The sequence below is a fragment of the Nuphar pumila genome, chromosome 1 (genome assembly GCF_984573655.1).
Source record: "Nuphar pumila chromosome 1, dmNupPumi1.hap1.1, whole genome shotgun sequence".
In the NCBI taxonomy this organism is placed as follows: Eukaryota; Viridiplantae; Streptophyta; class Magnoliopsida; order Nymphaeales; family Nymphaeaceae; genus Nuphar; species Nuphar pumila.
The window spans coordinates 93875118-93885710 of record NC_143249.1 but is presented as its reverse complement, the minus strand read 5'-3'; positions in this window follow the sequence as shown (position 1 = coordinate 93885710).

The window sequence follows — 10593 nt, the reverse complement described above, 5'->3', positions numbered from 1 at the left end:
AGTGTCAATCGGGGTCTAACATCCAAAATTCTTCATTCAGGGTTAGCATTTCGCATAGCATTTCATGTCATTTCTCATCATTTCATATCATTTCATAACATTTCATCACATTTCATTATATTTTCGAAGTCCAGAACTCCAGTTTTATAAATTTCAATCCAGATTGAGTTTTAAAAATTTTCAGAAATCAATTTCAAACCCCGGGTTTCCAAAATTGACATTTTTACCCCCGAAAGTCTAAATTTGGAAATATTTTCTCAAGAAAAATAATCTGGATATATTTCAAACTCAAAATTTTCAAATTCTACACTGGATTTGCTTCGCAACGAGCTATTAAACTTCAAAATCTGAGCTCATTTCAAAAACTGCCAAAAATAGCTCGTTTCGTTTGGAAATATTTTCTCGAGAAAGACAATTTGGATTTCTTTCAAAATCAAAATTTTAAATTCTACACTGGATTTGCTTCGCAACGAGCTATTAAACTTCAAAATCTGAGCTCGTTTCAAAAACTACCAAAAATAGCTCATTTCGTTTGGAAATATTTTCTCGAGAAAAACAATCTGGATTTCTTTCAAAGTCAAATTTTCAAATTCTACACTGGATTTGCTTCGCAACGGGGTATTGAACTTCAAAATCCGAGCTCGTTTCAAAAACTGCCAAAAATAGCTCGTTTCGTCTGGAAACTTTCTGAAAAGACTATTTTACCCCTCTAATCGTCAAAATGAATTTCAAAATCAAAATTTGGACCCGCTCTGAGATGGCCCATCCATTTGCATTCTCTTGTTTTAATTTATAAGAAAAGAAAAAAAAAATTCTTTTTCTTTATTTTTTGTTGTTTGTTTTATTTTATTTTATTTTATTTTTTTTAATTATTTTATTCTTCCTAAGGTGGGACCCACAAGGGAATCGACCACCCTAGCCCACCTTCCAGCCCACTTCCTTTCTTCTTTTTCCTCCATTTTTTTTTTTTTTTTTTTTTTTATTTTATTTCTTTTCTTTCCTTCTTTCTTTCTTTTCTTTCTTTCTGTTTTTCCTTCCTCCTTTCTTTCCTCTCCCTCTAACTCACGTATGGTAGTCCAGCCCCTCCTCTCTTCCTCTTTCTCCCTCCTTTCTTTCTTTCTTTCCTTTTCCTTCTTCCCCTCTTCTTTCTTTTTCCTTTCCTTCCTTCTTTCCCCTTTCTTCCTTACTCTCTTGCCATTTCCCTCCACAGCCGTATGGCTGCCAACCATTCACGTAAACTGATTCCATCCTCTCATTCCTAGCAAAAATTAAACCTAGAAACTTAGGGCAAATGGTTATTAAGCCCTAAGTCAAAAAACAAAGGGGGAGATACGTTGGCTGCCTCTCATCTCTTAACGCACCTCTCATATCTCATATCTCTCTCTCTCTCTCCCTTGAACTCTCTCTTTCATTGCAGCAACACAGCTCCAAGCCCAGCACTTGTACCACACCACCACACAAGACACCAGTCACTTTCAAGCTCCTTTCTGCAGCCCTTCTTCAGCCACCACGAGGAAACAGTTCAGCCATCTCCAGCCAACAGCCACCAGCTGGCACCACCTCTTCTAAGTGCACTTCGCAGCAGCCAACCTTCAATAGTTGCAGCAGCTGCCGCTCCTTCCATGCCCAGCAGTTCAACCTCTCCTTCACCAGCCACACCATCTTCAAGCTCCAGCCGGCATCCTTTTCGCAGCTGCAGCAACAGGTTCAGCCACCTCCTTGGAAGCTTAGCCCTTCCATCGATGCAGCAAGTATTCCTTCAACCATATCCAAGTGCAAATCCCAGGTAAAGACCTTCCTCGTGTTTTTCTTTTGAATATGGCTTGTGAATCCAGTGTAAAACTAGATTCGCATGTCTTGGAAATCCTGTTCTTTAATTATCATGATGTGAGATTTTCAATTCCCCATGAGAATGCTATGAAAGAGGGGCGATCCATCCGACAAGTGGATCGGATCTCCTCACACCAAAAGCTAACATCAAGCCAATATCATACCTTCCTGGGTATTTCTTTTCTTTTCATTAATTTCATGTAGGTTGCACGTTTTAATGTCATATTTTGGTTCATTGCATGATTTAAGTAGTTGCTCTAGTTATGTAGCGTAGGTTTTACTAGTTTTTGTTAAAAAAAATTTATGCTTTGATGTTATGCGCAGTCCCAGTTATGATTCTGTGTCTAATTTTTCTTTTATAAATCCTAAAAAATTTTATGATAGTTCTATTATCTTATCTCTGACCTCCCGCCAAAAACCCGAAACCATTTGTGTTCTGGAACCCTATCAAACAAATCAAATCCCAAACCGGGATTCTGCATTTCTGGAACTTCTAGTTTCTGCTTTAGCAGACAAAAACCTCTGGAACCACCCTTGTGGGAGATTAGGATTGTCCTTCAAAAATCACAGTGGATTCATAATCGAATCTACTGATGATCTGGAAATTTTGAGGTTTTTCCAGTTAGTTTTGACCTCTGTAAAAAAATCGGATTTCCCAGCTCCCTGGGAAAATCTCAATTTTCCTTCATCAGGGTATAGACAGACCTTAATGCACCAATTTCACCCAATCCATAGTCCTTCTGCAAAAACTTTCAACATGAAAGTTGTTCCTAACATAATTTCCTGTCATTTCCCAAAATTGAGAAATTTTTGGATCTGTTTCATTATTTTTCCCGGATTTTCCCTTTCTGTCTAACAGATTCCAATGTCCAGAAATCTCAGAGATTTAGGTCTCTGATAACAGTATGGACTTTTCCAAACCATAACCCGAATCCCAATGTTGTCAAAAGATTAAATCTTCCTCTGTTTGTCAGGGACATTTTCCCACAATTTCAGCCTTTTTCCCATCTGTCTTTCATTTTTCCCATGTTTTCTACCGAAACCTGTCTGTTTCCCCTAAATCCTAGAGTCGCCGGATTCCGATCCGACTTGCCGGAGTGGCACAGCTCCGACCATAGTTCAAAACCAGAAAGTGTAAAAGGAAACAATCCTTGACTTACTGTCCTCTGTCACCCCATAAAATTTGGGAAATTTTTATGGAAATTTGATATCCTAAATCCCCTTTAGAATCAACATTTTAGGCAAAAATCACAAAATTTAAGGTTTTTATTTGAATTTCCATATTTAAAAATATAAAAAAATTAGATTTTTGAGCTCCATTATGTTTCTAGGGTTATTTTAGGTGTTCATGCCAAATTTGGTTTAATTCCAAGTTCATTTGCTCCATGTGTTAGTTTATCTTTAAATTCAGAAGCGAAAATCAGGCGAAAATCAGGTTAAATTTGATATTTATGATATTTTTGCCATTTTAGGGTTTTTATCATGTACATAAGCATGTAGAATCATATTAGGGTGAATTTCAATCTCCTTTGCATTTCATATTTTTCAATTTTGCAAAATTTATTTCAGAAAACCCTCGTTTCAAGGCCATAGTCTTGTTATCGGGGGTATTTTGGTCATTTTGACCTAAATTTCGAAATTTCAATTTCTAATTCTCCAAAATTTTATGCATATCATCATATTTCATCATATTATATTTGATTTATTTCATTTGATTTTCAAATTTCCAAAATTTACAAAAATTCTTTCAAAAAACCCAGATTTCAAGGTCATCAGGGGTATTTTGGTCATTTTGACCCCAATTTCGAATTTTCAAGTTTATTTTTGAAATTTATTCATTATTTATCATGTTTATATCAAAGGGGGTATGATTTTGGGTTTATATCTGAATAATATCCGATAATTTCCTATATTTTTGGATAAATTCAGAAAAACCTACATTTTTGTGCTAACCTTGTTTTCTAGTTTTGCAGGAACATTCAAGAAGAAGATTTAGCTTTTATTTCTTTTATTTCAGTTTAATGTAAAAATCAATGTAATATTTGGAATAAGAGTTACTTTTCTGCTTAGAATAGGGTTGCATTGCATATAGTTTAATTTATGCAAATTTCAATATGTGATGTATGATTCATGCACATTATTTCAAATTCACTATGGTTTACACGAATGGCACATGCACAAGCTCTTATGGAGTTTATAAACTCGGTGGGATTCGTATTTATGGCCATAGTCAGAATACGAAGAAAACCAAGATTTATGATCTTCATATTAGCCACATTCAGCCTACACTTTTAGGCTAACTTAAAAAATGCACTACATTTCTCAAAGTTTTAAAAGGATTTCCCAATTCCTCAATGAAGTTCTCTTTTCAAATTCATATTCATTCATTCATATTATTCAAGTTGCATTGTTTTCAAATTCATTTTCCAATTTCAATTTCAAAAAATTCAGTTTTCTCAAGAATTTCCAAGTCTTTCTCAGGATCTGAGTTTCTCAAAATCCTAAGTTTTCAAATGACATTTCAAAGCATTTCCCAAGTTCAAATCAAGATTTTCCTATGCTTTAAAATTCTCAAATTTCAAAATCCCAAGTTTTCTGAAATCCATCTTCTCAGAATTCCCGTTTTCCTGAGAATTCATTTTCCTTTTCAGAAATCCCTTTTCCAATAAATTTCCTGATTTTCTCAGAATTTTCAAATCCATTTTCTCAGAAAAGCAATTCCAAATTTCAAAATCGATTTTCTAAAGTTCAAGTTTTCCTGAGGAATCACTTTCCAATGCAAATTTCTGATTTCCAATGAAATTCAATGATTTTCCCAGGAATTCAATTTTCAAGCACTTTTCCAATCCTTTTCCAAATGCATTTCAATTTTCCAAAGCAAACATCATATTTTCCAAATGCATATATGTATTCTAAGGCAGTCAAAAAAATCTTATAGTAATTAAATCATGCTTATATGTGTTCTAAGGTTGTCAAAAAAATTATAGTGATTCATTCTTGCAAATATGTGTTCCAATGCTCTCAAAAAAAATTTGTAGTGATTCAATCATGCATATATGTGTTCTAAGGCTGTAAAAAAAAATTTATGGTGATTCAGTAATGCATTTTTGTGTTCTTAGGCTGCAAAATAATTTCATAGTGATGCAATCATGCATATATGTGTTCTAACGTTGTCAAAAAATTTTTATGGTGATTCAATCATGCAGATATGTGTTCTAAGGTTGTCAAAAAAAATTTATAGTGATACAATCATGCACATATCTTTTCTGATGCTGTCAATTTTTTTTATAGAGTTTCAATCATGCATATTTGTGTTGTAAGGCTGTCAAAAATTTTCATAATGATTCAATCAAGCATATATGTGTTCGAAGGCTGCAAAAAAAATTCATAATGATTCAATCTTGTAGATATGTGTTCTAAGATTGTCAACAAAAATTTATAGTGATACAATCATGAAGATATGCATTTTAAGGTTGTCAAAATTTTTTTACAGTGATTTAATCATGCATATATGTGTTCTAATGCTCTAAAAAAAAAATTTATAGTGATTCAATCAAGCATATATTTGTTCTAAGGCTAAAAAAAAAAAATCATGGTGATTCAATGATGCATAATATATGTTCAAAGGCTGCAAAAAAAAATCATAGTGTTTTAAACATGCGTATATGCGTTCCAAGGTGGTAAAAAAAAAATCGTAGTGATTCAATCATGCAAATATTTGTTCTAAGGTTGTCAATTTTTTTTTATAGTTATTCAATCCTGCATATATGTGTTCAAATGCTCTTAAAAAAAAATTATAGTATTTCAATCACGCATATATGTGTTCTCAGGCTGACAAAAAAATTTCATAGTGATTCATCATGCATATATGTGTTCTAAGGATGCAACAAAATTTCATAGTGATTCAATCAGGCATATATATCTTGTTAGGCTATCAAAAAAATATCATAGCGATTCTATCATGCAGATATGTGTTTTAAGATTGTCAAAAAAGAATTATAGTGATTGAATCATGCATATGTGTGTTCTAATGCTCTAAAAAAAATTTGTAGTGAATCAATAACATATATGTGTTCTAAGGCAGTCAAAAAATTTAATAGTGATTCAATCATGCATATATGTGTTATTAGGCTGCAAAATAATTTCATAGTGATTGAATCTTGCATATATGTGTTCTAAGGTTCTAAAAAAAAATTCATAGTGATTCAATCATGCTTATGCTTGTTCTAAGGCTGTCAAAAAAAATTCATAGTGATTCAATCAAGCATATATGTGTTTTAAGGCGGTCAAAAATTTTTTATAGTGATTCAATCATGCATATATGTGTTCTAAGATTGTCAAAAAAAATTTAATGTGATTCAATGATGCATATATGTGTTCTAATGCTCTCAAAAAAAAATTATAGTGATTCAATCATGCATATATGTGTTCTAAGGCTGGCCAAAAAATTTCATAGTGATTCAATGAAGCATATATGTGTTTTAAGGCTAAAAAAAAATTCATAGTGATCCAATCAAGCATATATATGTTCGAAGGCTGTCAAAAAAATTTCATAGTAATTCAATTATGCATATATGTGTTATAAGGCTGTCAAAAAAATTTCATAGTGGTTAAATCATGCTTATATATGTTCTAAGGCTGTCCAAAAAAATTTATAGTGCTTCAAGCATGCATATATGTGTTCTAAGGCTGTCAATAAAATTTTATATTGATTCAATCATGCATATATGTGTTCTAAGGCTGTCAAAAAAAATTCATAGTGATTCAATCATGCAAATATGTGTTCTAAGGTTGTGAAAAAAAATTCATAGTGATTCAATCATGCATATATATATTCTAAGGCTGTCAAAAAAAATTTATAGTGATTCAATCATGCATATATGTGTTCTAAGGCTGTCAAAAAAAATTCATAGTGTTTAAATCATGCTTATATGTGATCTAAGAGTGTCAATAAAATTTCATAGTGATCCAATCATGCATATATGTGTTCTAAGGCTGTCAAAAAAATTCATAGTGTTTAAATCATGCTTATATGTGTTCTAAGAATGTCAATAAAATTTCATAGTGATTTAATGATGCATATATGTGTTCTAAGGCTGTCAAAAAAGATTCATAGTGATTCAATCATGAAGATGTGTGTTCTAAGGTTGTCAAATTTTTTTTACAGTGATTCTATCAGCCATATATGTGTTCTAGTGCTGTGAAAAAAAAATTTAGTGATTCAAGCACGCATATATGAGTTCTAAGGCTGTCAAAAAAATTTCATAGGGTTTAAATCATGCTTATATGTGTTCTAAGAATGTCAATAAAATTTCATAGTGATCCAATCATGCATATATGTGTTCTAAGGCTGTCAAAAAATTTCATAGTGATTCAATCATGAAGATATGTGTTCTAAGGTTGTCAATTTTTTTTTACAGTGATTCAATAAGGCATATATGTGTTCTAAAGCTCTAAAAAATAATTTAGTGATTCAAGCACGCATATATGAGTTCTAAGGTTGTCAAAAAAATTCATAGTGATTCAATCATGCATATTTGTGTACTAAGGCTGCAAAAAAATTTCATAGTGATTCAATCATGCATAAGTGTGTTCTAAGGACGTCAAAAATGTTTCATAGTTTTTCAATCATGCATATATGTGTTCGAAGGCAGTCAAAAAAAATTTATAGTGATTAAACCATGCTTATAAGTGTTCTAAGGTTGTCAAAAAATTTTTATAGTGATTCACTCTTGCATATATGTGTTCTAATGCTCTCAAAAAATTTTTGTAGTGATTCAATCATCCATATTTGTGTTCTAAGGCTGTAAAAAAAAATTCATAGTGATTCAATAATGCATTTATGTGTTCTTAGGCAGCAAAATAATTTCATAGTGATTCAATCATGCATATATGTGTTCTAAAGTTGTCAAAAAAAATCATAGAGATTCACTCATGCAGATATGTGTTCTAAGGTTGTCAAAATTTTATAGTGATACAATCATGCGCATATCTTTTCTGGTGCTGTCAAAATTTTTTTATAGAGATTCAATCATACATATATGTGTCGTAAGGGAGTCAAAAATTTTTCATAGTGATTCAATCATGCATATATGTGTTCTTAGGCTATAAAAGAATTTCATAATGATTCAATCATGCAGATAGTTGTTCTGAGATTGTCAAAAAAAATTTATAGTGATATAATCATGAAGATATGTGTAGTTGTCAAAAAATTTTTACAGTGATTTAATCATGCATATATGTGTTCTAATGCTCTCAAAAAAAAAAATTTAGTGATTAAATCAAGCATATATGTGTTGTAAGGCTGGCAAAAAAAATTCATTTTGATTCAATCATGCATATATATGTTCAAAGGGCACAAAAAAAATTCATAGTGATTCAACATGCGTATATGTGCTTCGAGGTGGTAAAAAAAAATTCATAGTGATTCAATCATGCAGATATGTGTTCTAAGGTTCTCAAAAAAAATTTATAGTTATTCAATCCTGCATATATGTGTTCAAATGCTCTAAAAAAAAATTGTAGTGATTCAATCACGCATATATGTGTTCTATGGCAGACAAAAAAAAATCATAGTGATTGATCAAGCATATATGTGTTCTAGGGCTGAAAAAAAAATCATAGTGATTCAATGAAGCATATATATGTTCTAAGGCTTTCAAAAAGATTTAATAGTGATTCAAACATGCAAATATGTGTTTTAAGGTTGTCAAAAAAAATTTATGGTGATTCAATCATGCATATGTGTGTTCTAATGGTCTAATTTTTTTTTTGTAGTGATTCAATAACATATATGAGTTCTAAAGCAGTCAAAAAAATTTAATAGTGATTCAATCATGCATATATGTGTTATTAGGGTGCAAAATAATTTCATAGTCATTCAATCATGCATATATGTGTTCTAAGGTTCTCAAAAAAAATTTCATAGTGATTCAATCATGCATATATGTGTTCTAAGGCAGTCAAAAAAAAATTTATAGTGATTCAATAGGCATATATCTGCGCTACGGCTGTCAAAAAATTTTTCTACTGATTTAATCAATCATATATGTGTTCTAAGGCTGTCAAAAAAATCTCATACTGATTTAATCATGCATATATATATATATATATATATATATATATATATATATATATATATATGCTACGGTTGTCAAAAAAAATTCATAGTGATTCAGTCATTCATATATGTGTTCTAAAGCTGTCAAAAAAAATTTATAGTGATTCAATCATGCATATATGTGTTCTAAGGCAGTAAAAATAATTCATAGTAAATGCACCATGCATATATGTGTTCTAAGGTTGTGAAAAATATTTTATAGGGATTTAATCAAGCAGATAAGTGTTCTAAGGCTGTCAAAAAAAATTTATTGTGGTACAATCATGCATATCTTTGTTCTTATGATGTCAAAAAATTTTTATGGCGATTTAATCATGCATATATGTGTTCTAAGGCTGTCAAAAAAAAATTGTAGTGATTCAATCATGCATATATATGTTCTAAGGCTGAAAAAAAAAATCATAGTTATTGAATCATGCATATATGTGTTCTAAGGTTGTGAAAAATATTTCATAGTGATTGAATCATGCATATAATTGTTCTATGGCTGTCAAAAAGATTTCGTAGTGATTGAATCATAAATATGTGTTCGAAGGCTGTAAAAAAAAATTCATAGTAATTCAATCATGCATAATTGTGTTCTAAGGCCATAAAAAGAATTCATTGTGATTCATTCAGGCAGATACGTGTTCTAAGGTTGTCAAAATTTTTTTAAAGTGATTTAATCATGCATGTATGTGTTCTAAGGCTGGCCAAACAATTTCATAGTGATTCAATCATGAATATATGTGTTCTAAGGCTGCAAAAATATTTTATAGTGATCCAATCATGCATATATATGTTCTAAGGCAGTAAAAAAAAATAATAGTTATTCAATCGTGCAGATATGTGTTCTAAGGTAGGAAAAAAAATTTGTAGTGACTCAATCTTGCATATATGTGTTCTATTGCTCTAAAAAAAAAATTATAGTGATTTATTCAAGAATATATGTGTTCTAAGGCTGTCAAAAAATTTTCATTGTGATTCAATCATGCATATATGTATTCTAAGGCTGCAAAAAATTTTTATAGTGATCCAATCATGCATATATATGTTCTAAGGCAGTCAAAAAAATTTCATAGCGATTCAATTATGCTTATATGTCTTCTAAGGCTATCAAAAAAAAATTGTAGTGATTCAATCTTGCATATGTGTTCTAAGGTTGTCAAAAAAAATTGTATTTATTCAATCATACATATATGTGCCCTAAGGCTATGAAAAAAATCTCATAGTGATTCAATCATGCATATATGTGTTCTACGATTGTCAAAATAATTTCATAGTGATTCAATCATTCATATATGTGTTCTAAGGCAGCAAAAAAATTTCATAGCCATTCAATCATGCATATATGCGTTCCTAGGCTATGAAAAAAATTTCATAGTGATTCAATAATGCATATATGTGTTCTAAGGATGCCAAAAAAAATTCATAGTGATTCATTCCGGGAGATATGTGTTCTAAGGTTGTCCAAAACTTTTTATAGTGATTTAATCATGCATATATGTGTTCTAAGGCTGGCTAAAAAATTTCATAGTGATTAAATCATGCATATATCTGTTCTAAGGCTGCAAAAAAAATTTATAGTGATCCAATCATGCATATATATATTCTAAGGCTGTCAAAAAAAATTGATAGTCATGCAATCATGCAGATATGTGTTC